This window comes from Ochotona princeps, chromosome 21 (assembly GCF_030435755.1).
Source record: "Ochotona princeps isolate mOchPri1 chromosome 21, mOchPri1.hap1, whole genome shotgun sequence".
NCBI lineage: Eukaryota > Metazoa > Chordata > Mammalia > Lagomorpha > Ochotonidae > Ochotona > Ochotona princeps.
Genome location: NC_080852.1, coordinates 14,632,124 through 14,646,741, shown reverse-complemented (window position 1 = coordinate 14,646,741; position 14,618 = coordinate 14,632,124). Strand labels below are relative to the sequence as shown.

General features: G+C 42.8%; 1 protein-coding gene across 1 annotated transcript in view; it reads right to left on the bottom strand.

The window, feature by feature from the left end:
• ADAMTS9 (ADAM metallopeptidase with thrombospondin type 1 motif 9) overlaps positions 1-14,618 on the bottom strand; it is a 156,191-nt gene that overhangs the window by 131,949 nt on the left and 9,624 nt on the right. The window lies entirely within an intron of this gene.

Genomic DNA, 14,618 nt, shown 5'->3' with positions numbered 1-14,618 from the left:
AAGCAACATGCTCTAAGAGAATCCTCTTTACTTTCAACCATCTGACCTTTTCTCCTAGTGAATTAAAATCATATTTATTGACCAAATTAGTCCAACTACTTTCTAGCACATTAGCTATTTTAGTGAGTAATTTTGAAGTCAGCATTGAACATAGCATAAAAATAGACACCATATCTCACATATCTGCTTCATTCCCTTGCCTTTGGATAGAAATGCAATGATATATAATTCCTACCAAGGGAGCACATGCTTTAGGATCGAAGAAAATCATCCCTTTTCTCTCTACTGACCTTTTTTCAGCCTATTGGAGTAAGCCTGGTGTCTCAGGTATCTGCAATGTCATTTTCCTAATACTTAAATCAAAATGGGCTGCGTAAAGAAATTTCACCCTTGTGGAAAGCATAATACAAATGACGTAAATATTCCTGTTCTTCTTTTTAATATTTCTTAAACAGCTTTATATTTATGGCTACTTTTAATAGTGGTTTTATTAAGGTACAATTCACAAACCATAAAATCTACCCTTTTAGCATTTCCAATTTGGTGGGTTCAGTATATTCACAGAGTTGCACAATCATTGCCATTACTTAATTTTAGAATATTTTTATACCACCAAAATAAATCCTAGAGCTATCAGCAATCACTTGGTGGTCTCTTCTTTCCTGAGTCACTGGCAATCACTAAATTATATTTGCCATCCATGAGTTTGCCTGTTTTTGCAAGTCATAAAATGAAGTCATTCAATATGTGACATTTATGATTTCCTCCACTTCATATAGTTTTTAAAGTTCATAAGTGCATCAGTGTTCCACCACTTCCTATTTTCAAGTATCCCACAGTATAGATATGCAGCACTGAGTTTATCAATGCATCAACAGGTAGATATTTGAGGGTGCCATTCAATGATCTACTTGAGGACTACAGCTATAATGGTGCATGTGCAAGATTCTGAGTGTGTGTCTGGGTGTATATTTAGGATATACACATAATTATAATAGCTGTGTTATTTGACAACTCTGTGTTTAACATTTGGAGGATCTGGCAAATTCTTCCCAAAGTGGTTACATCATTTTCTCGCCTCTCCTTAAGGTTCCAACAAGATGCTCAGAAAAAGGACATCATGATTTTCAAATTTCTTCTTCACTAAGAATTTCTCAAAAAGGAATCAGTTTGGAGACTGGCACTGTGGCGCAGCTGCACGAGTATTCCTTATCTGAGCATCAGCCAGAGTCCTGGCTACCAATCAAGCTTTCGGATGATGTGTCAGGGAAAGCAGCAGAAGAGGGCTTACGTATATGGAGCCCTGTAACCTACATGGGAGACTCAGAAGTTCCTGGTTTCACCCTGGCCCAGCCCTGGCCACTGAAGCCATTTGGGGTGGGGGTGAACCAGCAGGTAGAAGGGCTCTTTCTCTCCCCCTCTCTGTCATTCAAATAAATTTTTGAGAATTAATCAGGTTTTCTAAACAACTCATGAAAAATCTGTCCTGCTTCAAATCCTAAACAAGCATGTCAGTCCCTCAGAGAATCAAACTTATGCTTGTATTCGGACAAAAGTACAATACCTTCCAATGTAAACACTGGTCATAGATGAATCTGCATGTAAACAAATTTAGGTGCATTCAAAAAGCTCTAACCAGCAGCTCTGTGTTTCCTATCACCACATCACAGACCCCATTGTCCTAACATTTAATTTCAAGGACACAAGTTAACGTTGGCTGTTGCAACTGTTTTGGCCTTGATGCTTACAAAAGGAAAACAGTACTGCTAACACCATCACAAACAGCCCATGCTGTCCCATCCGACCTTGGCAAATAACTTGCACTCATCCTGTTCTCATGGACTGGAGTGAACACATTTCCTATTTCATAGGATTGTTCAGAGGACAATGTAGAGATCATGCAAGCAGGTGCTAGCCCAGGTCTAGTGCACAGGAAGGAATAAATAAAAATCGCCATCATTTGCTTTGCCTATTTTTACCAGTCATAAAGTCACAGAGTAAGTTGGAACTGAAAGTAACTTTTTAAGGCAGATGACTAAGTGTGCTTAAAAACAACTTTCTGGCTTAGAAGAAAGATTTCGAAAATATTCCCTGTTTAATACTCCGAAGTTGAGCAAATCAGCACAGAGCAAGCCTGGTTCATTTCTGACACACCTCGAAGTTCTGGAAAAAGTAGCAACTACAGGTGATCAGAAATGGTGTAGGTGGAGCTACAATTTGCCACTTGACCTCCAAAACTTTTTTGCATCAATTCTTGGGCTTCAGCTTCCTGACCTCTTAAATGGCTAGAGATAGCCTACCTCTGTATTAAGACTTTGTTGAGAACTAAATTAGCAAGTATTTACAAAAATCTCTTTCAAATTATAAGCTGAGTTTTTTTTAGTGAAAAATCACTTCTTTTTTTTTTTAAAAAGATTTTATTATTATTGGAAAGCCGGATATACAGAGAGGAGAAGAGACAGAGAGGAAGATCTTCCATCCGATGATTCACTCCCCAAGTGAGCCGCAATGGACGGTGTGCGCCAATCTGATGCTGGGAACCAGGAACCTCTTCCGGGTCTCCCATTCTGGTGCAGGGTCCCAAGGCCTTGGGCCATCCTCAACTGCTTTCCCAGGCCACAAGCAGGGAGCTGGATGGGAAGTGGAGCTGCCGGGATTAGAACCGGCGCCCATATGGGATCCCGGGGCATTCAAGGTGAGGACTTTAGCTGCTAGGCCAGCCGCCGGGCCCGAAAAATCACTTCTTGAGCAACCATTTGGGAAAGTTCTGAAGTAGGTCCATAATCACAAAATTTGGACCAGATGCTAAAAAAGAAAGTTTAAGAACTTGAGATATTACCACTGTCCTTAAAAACACCATTTTAACATTATCAGTTAAAATCTCACTTTCAAAAGCTTGGATGGTTTACTGATGTATTGGTTAAAACATGTCTTATCTGAGCTCCACTGCACAATGGGATCCAGTGAAATGTACCTGACAGCAGTGAGAGGTATTTGTGAAAACAGCCAACAAGCCTTATTATTCATGGGTGACTCACTCAAGTGTTTCACACTCACTGGGGAATGGCTGGGGAGATGTGATTGTTAACATTAACAGTTGGGAAGTTAATCATTGCTTCGATTTTCCTATAGTTTATCAAAATTTAACTGAATTTCCTTAAGGCAATGAGTATCATGGGATCTCATGGTCTAACCCTGCTGGGAAAACACACAGCCCCAGAGCCAAGGGAGGGCTCAAAAGCAAAGCAAATCCAGGTAGAGAGAAGCTAACCACCAGACCCTAGCTGGGTTCAGGTGCCAGACCAAGTCACATTCCCAACCTTGCTCCAACGTGACTCCAGCTGCCCCATCTAGAGCTGTGTACATGAGCTTCAGTTTCCTCATCTACAAAATGAAAGTAATAATAGCAAGCAGTTCCTCAAAGGGGAAACTGCAGATTCCAAGAAATAATGCAGAAAATTCCCTGAGAGCAGTTTACTGTGATAAGGGAAAAGCTCAATAAATATATATAGTGATCATTTTGAGTAGCTAGGAGTCCAACTCTGTGACACAGGCCTAGGCTGTCACCTAGAAGCTCAGCATCCTATTTCAGAGCACCAGTTCTGATCTAGCTCCCTACTCATGCACCTGGGAAGAGAGCAAACAATGATGAGGTCCTTGGGCCTTGGTTCACATAGACAACTTAGATGGAGTTCTTTGGAGTTCTTGGATGCTGTTTTTGGCATAGTCCAGTTGCTGCCAATGCAGCCATTTGGGGAGCGAACAAGCCAATGAAAGACTTGTCTCTCTCTGTCTTCCTGTCGGTCTGCCTTAGTAGTATGTATTCTTGTATTAGTAGAATGCAAAAATATATCCTTTTGACAAGTAAGTATACTGGCATTTAAGAGTCTCAAACAAAACTGTTATTTAGAATTTTGCAAAGGAAAAGAGAAAAGGGGAAAAAAAGGAGAGAGGCAGGGAGGAAAGGAGAGCTAAAGCTGGTGGGGTGGGAGGAGGAAGGGAACAAACAAGGGAAGGAGAGATCAAAGGTAGTCAGGCCAAAGGAATCAAAGGCATGCTTTGTTCCTGCTCCCTTGAAACGCACAACGTAGAAAACAAGCCTGCATGGCTGATGAGAGGAGTGATGAGAAAACCTCACCTGAGTTATAATTAGATATAAATGCTACAAACACTTGCACCACCCAAGTGGCTCCAGTCACTGATGACATAGAGTAGGTAGAACTGGGCGCCATGGCCTTTTCTTAGTTTGCCTCTGTTCAAAGTGCCACGAATGAAGCTTTCATATGAGGGTTCCATGGTGCCAGGGGGACCACTCCACTGGAATGCTAGGAAGCAGAGTGTGGCCGCACCAAGAACACAAACAGCTGTAAAATCCACTGTAAAGCAGTGGAATGGGAAGGAGCTGCAAGGGTTTCCATCTTTCTTTAAAAACACAAAACCAAAAATAATCCTCCCTTTGCAGCCTTTTAAAACCTTAGACACTCACTAGGATCATATTCCCAAACCTAACTCCAGTAACAAACTTTCTTTAGAAAAAAAAAAAAAAAGACACGTTCAGCAGTGCTCCACATACAGTGCTGACAGGGAGCAGACCCAAGGGCAGTGGTGGGAGATTTTTTTTTTTTGTTACAAAAGCTCCTTTCTGGTCAGCCTTAACCTTTATGAATGATGTCTTATGAATTGCCTTGCAATGCCAATACTGGTTCAAGACCCAGCTGCTCCACTTCCGATCTAGCTTCCTGCTAATGTACCTGGAAAAGCAGCAGAAGAGAGCCCGAGTGCTTGAGCCCCTGAACCCATGTGGTAGACCCGGAAAAAGCTCCTGGCTCCTGGTTTCAGCCTGTCCCAGACAGCTGTTGCAACCATCTGGGGAGTGAACCAACAGACTGAAAATTTCTCTCTTCCTCTCTCTCCTTCTCCTCCCCACTCTATAACTGCCTAGCAAGCAAAATTTTAAAAAAAAATGTTATGGGAAAGAGCAGTCACATAATATGTTTCCCGAAGCAAATCAATTAAGTCTGGAAAACACTGTGCCTGAAATTCCTGTCTGGAACTTCCTCCATACACAAAGCATTTTCAAAACCACCTGGACAGTACAAGATTCAGGACAGGGAGTGGGCCCAGTAGGGAAAGTGTGGGCATCTCTCTTATGGAGTGTAGCTCCCACTGGTGAGTATAAGAACCAGGGCTCAGGGCAGCTCCGGCCATTGTGGCCATCTGGGGAGTGAACTAGCCAAAGGAAGGTCTGAATCTTACTCCTTTTCTTCGTAAATCTGCCTGTCACATAAAAATAAAATATTTTTAAAAATTTACCCAGAAGACTCTTAATTGACTGGGATGATATTCTACCAGCTCTAACTTTGGACCAGAAATGGTCTCCCCAAGAAACTGTTCCACCCATCTGGACAATAAGTAGCTGGACTCTATGTTTGGTATATGTTTGCAAGGAAAGAATCTTGACTGAATTTGAACTGTAATACTGCACCAAGGTGGAGGAATCCACCAGCGGGGAGGGGCGTGGGGAGGGGTGGGGGGATTCCCAGAGCCTATGAAACTGTCACATAATGCATAATAATTAATAAAAAAAATTTACCCAGAAAACTTAAAAAAGTTAGTGTTAATCATGTTAACTTGAGCTGACCACATTTTTAACACTCAGCTTCAATTACATTGTCATATGAGAACTGCACTTTAATGACAATGAAGGAATTGTACCAACATTTGATCCTCACTGATTTTGCCCCTCTAAGTCTAACAGCCAGGTATATAAATCACATGCTATGCGCCTTTTAGTGATATTTAGAATGACTCATGATTTGTGAGAGGCAAGGAATTAGTGAGCAAAGGAGAGGTGAAACATCTAACAGTCTTCTTGCTTTGGCCCTGCATTGCTGAAACCCCATTCCCTCCTGCGTTGATCCAACAAGGCCACAGGCCTGGCACTTCTGCTTTCTCATGGGACTCTTCCCCCCATTGTGCAAAAGACTCCATGTGACCACATGTACACTGATGCCATAAAACCTTTCCGGAGTTCACCATGCAATCCGAGACCCCACCCAAACCCTGTTCCATTTGCATGTTTAATTGGGGTACCACAATCTGAATCTCAGAGGGTGAGAAGCAATGCCACCAGATGCTCCTCTTTTCAAGGAGGGAGGCTGCCCGCATTCACTTATGAATGTGTACTGTGTATCTCATTAAATACATGCTGCTCTCTTACCTTCACCTTAACTATGTCTCTCCTTAGAATTCATACTGGGATCAAGAACTTAAATTCAGCTGGGCACCCCATCTCACAATGCCCTATACTTATTAATGATTTTCAGATGCACAGAATGTCCAGGCAGACATCCAATGCAGATGCAAAAAGACCAAAGAACATATATGTCATATATGACCACATGTCACATATGACCACATATATGACCCCCCATATATGACCACAATTATAGCTCTGTGATGATCTATTAATCATGAAGAACTGAATGTTTGAGAATATAAAATTGAAAATTTTAAACTTCAACTGCTTGGTCAAACAGTATATTATTAAATAAGTAAGCTTATTGCCTCATTTGAAGAGAACCAAGAAAAAACTACGATGTTGTACTTCAAAAATACAGTCCATCAGAACAGACATTTGACTTAGCAGCTAAGGCACCCAAGTCCCCCCCCATCAGAACACCCGGGTTCACTGCCCAGCTCCACTCTCAAGTCCAGTTTCCTGCTAATGCAGACCCTGGAAGGCAGCCAGTGATAGTACAAAGAAAGTTCCTACGACACTTGCGGGCATATGGGGAGCGAACCTGAGGGAGAAACTCCATCTCTGCTATTGTCCCTTTGCCTCTCAAATAAATAAATATACAACTAATCAAAAGCAGCGCCATTCACATGAGAAGTCTCAAGAGCCCTCAGGTTCAGCCTCCTGATCCCATCCGTCAGACAGCCCTGTGCTGCAGGCCTCTCGCTGTTTTTAGGTCCCTTCTACAGAAGGCATTGTATCCTTAACAGGTGCCACACAATGAACTCATCCTCCTCCTTTTTGGAAGCACAGTGACAGGAACTCCCGGGATGTGATGAGCAGGGGACTCAGCACAGGTCGTGCTTAGAGGAAGAATGCAGTCAGCAGGCAGCTCCTGTGGCCATCTCTGGACCCAGCCACTCTGGATCAGAAAGACTCTAGGGAGGACTCCAGACTTCAGTGAGGCTTTTCAGGGTGCAAGCCCCAACTGTTGCTTCCCATTCCCAACCGCAAAGTAACCTTCTGAGCTTCCAGGCACAGGGGAGAGACAGCCTAGAAGGGTAGGAAAGGTAATCTAAGCGACGGCTGTCAAGTAAAGATGTCTCCCTAGGTAGGAAAAAAAACCCAACACTGTATGCTCATCAAGTTACTTCAGACACAAGGATCAAAAAGCACCAGTCCTGCTGCCTTTTGCTGGAAACCACCAAATTACCCTGATAAGCTCTCAGGCCTGCAGGCTTTGTTCTGGATGCCTCCTGCAAGTTTTGGGGACCCAACCCTGCTTTTCAACCTCTTGCAACTGTAGCCAGATGTGAGGATGAGGAAGATGTGGCAAAGACTAAAGGAAGTGGAAAGGAAAAACGGGGCTACAAGGAGCAAAACTAAAACTAGACTGAAAACCTCAACTTTAACAATAGCAATAACAAAGGAAAAACTACTCCTGAGACCATAGCCAATGGCAGCATGTGGCATCTACTGAGGCCTCATCATCTTACAGAAGTGACCGTGAAAATGCATCTTGGGGACAATTAGCAACATTTTCATAGATGCATTGTTTCCATGATTCAAAGGAGTTGTTGTTCACCATGATAAATATTCTAGTTCTGCAGAGTAATATCCTCATTTTTTAGAAATACATATTGTAAAATTTAGAGATAAAGCCTCATATGTTGGGTTTGCTTTCCAATACTGGCAAAGGAAAAAGAAAACATATATAGAGAAAAACGTATTGTTAAATGCAGGTACGCTGATGGTGGCTCATTTTATGACTGTGTCACCTTTAGTGTTTGAAGAACATTGGTCATAAGAAAATGCTTTTAAAAAGACTTATGTTTTACTTGAAAGGTGAAGTTACAGAGAGAAGAGAGAGGGACAGAGAGACTTTCCATTTGCAAGTTCATTTCCCAAATGGCCACAACAGTTGGAGCTGAGGCTGTCTGAAGCTAAAAGCCAGGAGTTTCTTCATGGGTCTCCCACATGGGTGTAGGGGTACAAAGTCTTGGGCCCTCCTCGACTGGGTTCCCAGGCTATTCGCAGAGAGCTGTAAAGTGGAGTAGCCTATAGCACATATAGGATCAGAGACTTAGCTTGTTATACCATGCTGCTGATCTTCACGAAAATGTTTCTTATGACATAAACTGAGGGATGGGACTTTGCATACTGTCTAGGCCCTCAGGTGGAGGCCGACATCCAATCTCAGAGTAACTGAGTTTGAGTTCTGGCTCTATTTCCAGCTCCAGTTTCTCAGTAACACAGGCCCCTTCCCAGTGGATAGTAGGTGATGGTCCCTGCGGCCTACACAGGAAACCGAGGTTGAGTCCCTGCGTTCCTTGCCTTGAGCCTGACCCTGTCCCGAACACTGGGGTCATTTGAGGAGTGAAGGAGTAAATAGAACATCTCTTCATCTGTCTGTCTCTCCATCTCTCTGTCTTTCAAATAAAAGAGAAATAAGTATTCAAACACAACAAGAACTATTACCCAAAGGAAAACAAGTTGAACAGTTATAAACAAGCAAAACATGAATGAATAAATGAGAGTAAGTGAAAGAAACAGTTCTTGAATTAATTTTTTTTTTACTATCCTTTAATGATTTTGTAGTACCATACTATTAGTTCAAATGCTAAAAAGACATAAAAGCATTGTTTTCATATTAATGTCACAAAGACCATGCAGAGGCAGTAAGTTCACGAGTCCAGTGAGTTAAACCAGTAATTTTCTAATACTTTACAACAGATTTTAGAAATAACTGCTTACACTGATTGCTTCTTAGATATAAAGCCACTATTAAAGAACTTTAAAAGGAGAGAAAAGAGTTATAAAACCTGATGAGGAGCCAAAAGGGGTATAGAAAAGTGACACGTGACACAGGCTAGGCAGAGTGATGATGGAGAACAAAGGAACTGAGCAAAGGAGCGGAGTGGCTTCCAGCATTCTGTGTCACAGCCCTGCACTCCTGGCCCCACCCATTTCCATGCCACGTCAGCACATCCACATTCCCATAATGAACCCAAGCCTCCATCAGGAAGATGATGCCCCAAGGAACACATGTACTCTGAGCTCCATGCAAGCATCATGAAGACCTTTCCAGAGACATCTCATGGGCCGAACTCAGCCCAAATTCCACCTGTTTCAGGGTACCACACCTGAAATGGGCCACTGAACTGGGGTGGGGTGCATTTCTCCATCGGGCAGACTGTCCTCACGGTGCTGTCTCTCCTTCTGAGGCTGCCCACTTGCGTATGCCATTCTTTCTTGCTCCCATTCTTGCTCATCTCTGCACTTTGAATTCTTATGTCATGCAGAGGCTCTAAGGTGGAAATAACCCAGACGGGGACCCTACTCCCCAAAACAAAGGCCTTCACACAGAACTATCATCTTGAGAACTTCAGAATCGGCCTTGATATGTGAAGTCAGCTGCTTCCCTTTGGCAGCCTGCAGACAGTGTGTCCTCTCAACTCCCTCAGCTATCTCATCCATAAACTGGACAGAAGCAATGCATCTTACTCCTAGGGAGCTGGGGCAGGACTCAAAGGAATCTCTGTACTAACAGTGCTCCTACCTGGCGCAGTGTGTGCATTCTTAAATGCATCCTGTTCTTTTCTTCAGGACACTGAAAAGCTAAGAAGGAAGAGCTTCAAGATGCTAAAGTGTGGGGCACAAGAGAAGCTGCACTGACTGTTGCTTGAGTCACTAGCCACCATGCATGTACTGAAGGCTCTGGTCCAGGCAGGCTTGTGAAGTCAGCTGAAGCTTGTGCCTGGAACACACTAGCTACCCCAGAATTGATTACTTCAAGCCCAGCTCTGTCTCACTCTATTCAGGCCCAACTCCTAGGGCAGCTAATCTAATCAGCAATCTATGCTAAATTTTTAATGGATCTAAGAGGCTAATATGTAATGAACCTTTACCCCAACTGGGATTTCTGTCTCTGCGAATCATTACAATCTCTCTTGGTGGAAACTTTAGGCGACAGCCAGCCCTCTTCAAATCAAATTCCAGGCAAGCATTTTTTTTTCCTATCATCCCGCCAGGGAAAGGAATTCAGATTATGAATGTAATTGAAGCAATGATGGGATAGGCCACAGTTATTTCCTAACAAGATCATGAGCTTGTTTATGTTTATTTGCGAGCCTCAGCAGGTCAACTTCATGGATTGCTTTTTCTGTGTCTCATTTTTCCTATCTTTAAAATGGAAGCTGAGAACAGGATGAAAATAAACCACCTATACAAGGCACTTGGAGCAGTTACAGATGAACAACACATGTTTAGCAAATGCTAGTGATTTTTATGCATCACTTATGGATCTGAAATTAGATGGAAGTCAAGAAGATACTCTGAAAAGCTACAAATAGTTCTCATGTAGTATTTCCAATGCAGGTCAGTCCACTGGAACTGGATATAAGTTCAAAGTTCAGGTCTATTTCCTATGTGCTATGTGACTCTGACACACCACTCTCCGAGCTAGTTTTCTCAGCCATGGTATTACGTAGGATTATGTGGGTAAAATATATACCACAGTGACCCTCACATGCAATAACCAATGATGTCTTTAATTATCCTCTGCTTCTTTCCAGCTCTTATAATTGCTGCCTTCAGAGCCCAATCAGGAAGTGGTGGAACATTCTAATGGGGGTGGTGCACAGAGGCCTCAGTGGTTATCGGAGACTAAGTCCTGGCAATCTAGGGTCAATACAATGGACAGGAGGCTAAGATGAGAGGGGGAAAGTTGTGATCAACCACAGGCATCCTAAAGAAATAAACACAAAGCAAGATTTTCACCTGACCAGGGAGACTATTTCATTCCCCCAAAACTTGGGGAAGTGGGGATGTCTTGCCCATCTCCAGGTCCCAGAGGCAGATTCTTATTCTTGTTGTTGATTTGCAATGCAAATGCCATAGGGCTACAGAATGACTACATGCCACAATTCTCCTCTCTGTTTTACATGCACATGCTGATTATGAAACTATCACAAAGTCACAGTCAACAGTAAGTAAATAAATAAATAAATATTTTTTTAAAATATAAAGATTAAAAACTTAAAAAGTAAAGACTATTTCATTTCCAGCAGATATAATCACTGGAAGTATTTTCAGCCCGTTGTTTCAGATCATCTTTACATATACATACATACCAATACTTACTCTATAATCGAAAAAAAAACAGGATCGAAACTAGTTTATTCATAGCTGATTTATTCATATTTGTATGTTTCTGTGTTGTTACATTTGGACCTGAAATTTTGCTGTCATTTCTAATAGCTATGTAGGATTCCATCATTTGCATACTGCATAACGTACTGGCCTATCCTCTACCTGAGAGGCACTTAAATTGTTTCCAGTCTTCTGCTACAATGAGTGAACACCGTTGAGTTAATAAACACCTTCAACAACTGCCCAATGATGTCCTTGGAAGCAGCACTGATGGGTCAGAGACAGTTCTGATACTTTTATTAACAAGAAACAGCTGGCCCTACTCAGATGGAAAGGCGAAGCAGAAATTTGGAGCATGAGAAAACATTATCTTTTAGGACCAGGCAAACAAAATAGTGCACCTTTTCTGTTGCCCTTCTCACACTCAACTATCAGGAGGCTCATTAATTAGCTCACAGACAAGAGCAACTAAGCCCTCCTGTGCAAAATTCAGGGTCAAATTCAGTGTCTGTGAGCAAGGTCTTGGGGTTTCATCTGGAAACCTCCAATGAAAAGGATCAGCAGTGTCTTCTAAGAGCAGCATGTTTCCCTGATTGGCTCCCATAATCCTATGCTTTGGCCCCCTGGAATGTGACAGTAACTCACAGACAGTGACCTCAATGAACTTGAAGGGGACCCAATATGTAAGATCCATTTCAGTTATACGGGCAAGTCATGGAAAGCAGAAGACGCCCCATTTTCCATCCCTGAACCCCTGGAGAACCTCACAGATAGGATGAAGAGATAAAGACAAGCAGATGCCCTGAGGTGTGCAAATGTACATACGTGAGCAAAACCAGCACTGGCAAAACAGACACAATCCAGGAAGGGCAACCCATGCAGAGGAGAAACTTCTGAGAAATAAAAATCTAACATCTTACAATGGGTCCAGAGAAAACAAGTATAGAGATGTGATTCTTAGCTCAGCCACTTTCTGGCAGGGAGACCTTGAGCAAGTCCAACTAAAACTATGACATGCGACCCGGTGCGGTAGTCTAGCAGCTAAAGTCCTCATTTTGCATGTGCTGGGATCCCGTATGGGTGCCGGTTTGTGTCCTGGCTGCCCAACTTCCCAACTAGCTGCCTGCTTGTGGCCTGGAAAAGCAGTAAAGGATGGCCCAGGGCCTTGGGACCCTGCACCTGCGTGAGAGACCCAGAGGATGTTCCTGGCTTTGGATCATCTCAGCACTCAGCTTCGGTCGTTGTGGCTACTTGGGGAGTGAATCAGGGAACAGATGTTCTTTCTGTCTCTTTCTCTCTCTGTAAATCTGACTTTCCAATGAAAATACAGGAATATTTAAAAACAAACAAAACTCTGACCTGGCAACCAGGAAGCTCTGAGCCATCAGCTCTGGGCTTTGGTATCTTGTGTTATCTTCTCACTAGAGTGCTGTGTCTTCTATTTTCACAAATTTTGCTTCAATCCACTATGAAGTAATAGCTTTGCCATCTGCCAATCATTATCCTGGGAGTGTTCAACGGCTCATTCACTCCTGAGCCAAACTTTGGAAGGTCCACATTGGTTATTCTCTATATTCTCTGTATGAGCTTGTGGTCACACAGCTAATTAGAAAAAGCATAAGTTCTGATTTTATCTGTTTGGAACAGGGAATTGCTCAAGAAATACTAGATGGCTATAGTAATATGTGCACAGATAAATGAATAAATGATGCTACATACTCCTTTCTATGACAATGAAATTTTCATTACACTGGGCTGCTTCTTCATTTATCTTGTTTTTTGAAGACTCAGAAATGAGCAGTAACACCTACATTTCATGTATGCAGTAGTGTCACAGTCATAGCACCCTGCTCTGTTCAGAACCCTATAATTCAGCAACTAAAAGCTCCACAAAGGGGTTTCCAGAGGGGCTTGCTTCTGGCTATAGAAAGACCCAGGTAAGGTAAGTTCTGGTGGGTTGTTATTGAATATGTAGGGTGTCACTCCTTGAAATAAGAAAACCAATGTCTTGTAGCTTCAATTTTCTCAACTGTGCAGAATTAGACCTGAATGCTAAGATTTTCTCCAGCACAAATATGCTATCATTCTATGAGGAAAAAAAAAAACACAGAAAACCCTGACCTAGACAGTCAAGTTCAAAGCAAAGCAAGTAACAACTGTCTTACATCCAACTTTAGTAGTGACTGCCCAACATTTGAATCTCTCAGAAAATTAATGAAAACCAGTGATTCACACTGCATTCCCATTTGCCTAAGAGAGGAGAATGAAGCTACTGTGTATGTGTGCATGCTTGAAGAATCTGTATTTAGAAGAAGTGGCAAGGGTGTATCTATGGTCTACCCTGGGTTATCTCGGCTTGGGAGAGTGGGAGATCATTACACTGAGTAGAGACGTTAACTCTCTAGCATAGGGGACTGCCCACACCTCCCAATCTATTTAACTCCCTAAGTGCTACCTGGTTTTGGAGGTTTCCAGGACCTCCTGGTTAGTCCCTACAATGGCTGCTGGTGAAGTGTGCCACATCCCAAAGTTCTTTGCAACTGTCCTGAGACTCCTGCATCTGAATTCAAAGAAGGGGTGCAGAAGCAGCTGGAAGAGAGAAACCAGAATGGCACAGTCCAGTAGCAACCTTTGGAAGGGACGCTCAAACTGCTGGGCTCCTGCTTCCTCACACAGGGGGAAGGTATGGTGTGCCACATTGGACACAGGTAAGCAAAAGTCAGGAGGAAAACTACAAACTGGTATTGGAAATGGGGACAGTGGAACATGAGGACTCCCATATCAATAATGAATATAGGGCCCAGTGCGATAGTACAGTGGTTAAGGTCCTCACCTTGCACATGCTGGGATCCCATATGGGTGCTGGTTCTAATCCTGGCGGCCCCACTTCCCATCCAGCTCCCTGCTTGTGGGCTGGGAAGGCAGTTGAGGACGGCCCAATGCATTGGGACCCTGCACCCGTGTGGGAGACCCGGAAGAGCTCCTGGCTTCGGGATTTGCTCAGCTTCATTGTGGTCTTTTGGGGAGTGAATCATAGGACGAAAGATCTTCCTCTCTGTCTCTCCTCCTCTCTGTATATCGGCCTTTCCAACAAAAATAAATAAATCTTAAAAAAAAAAAACAAGTGTTAAAAAAAAATGAATGTAAGTAACTTAAAATGAGTTTCTTTGAGAGCCCTGCATGGTAGCCTAGTGGCTAAAGTCCTTATTTTACATGCACTGGGATCTCA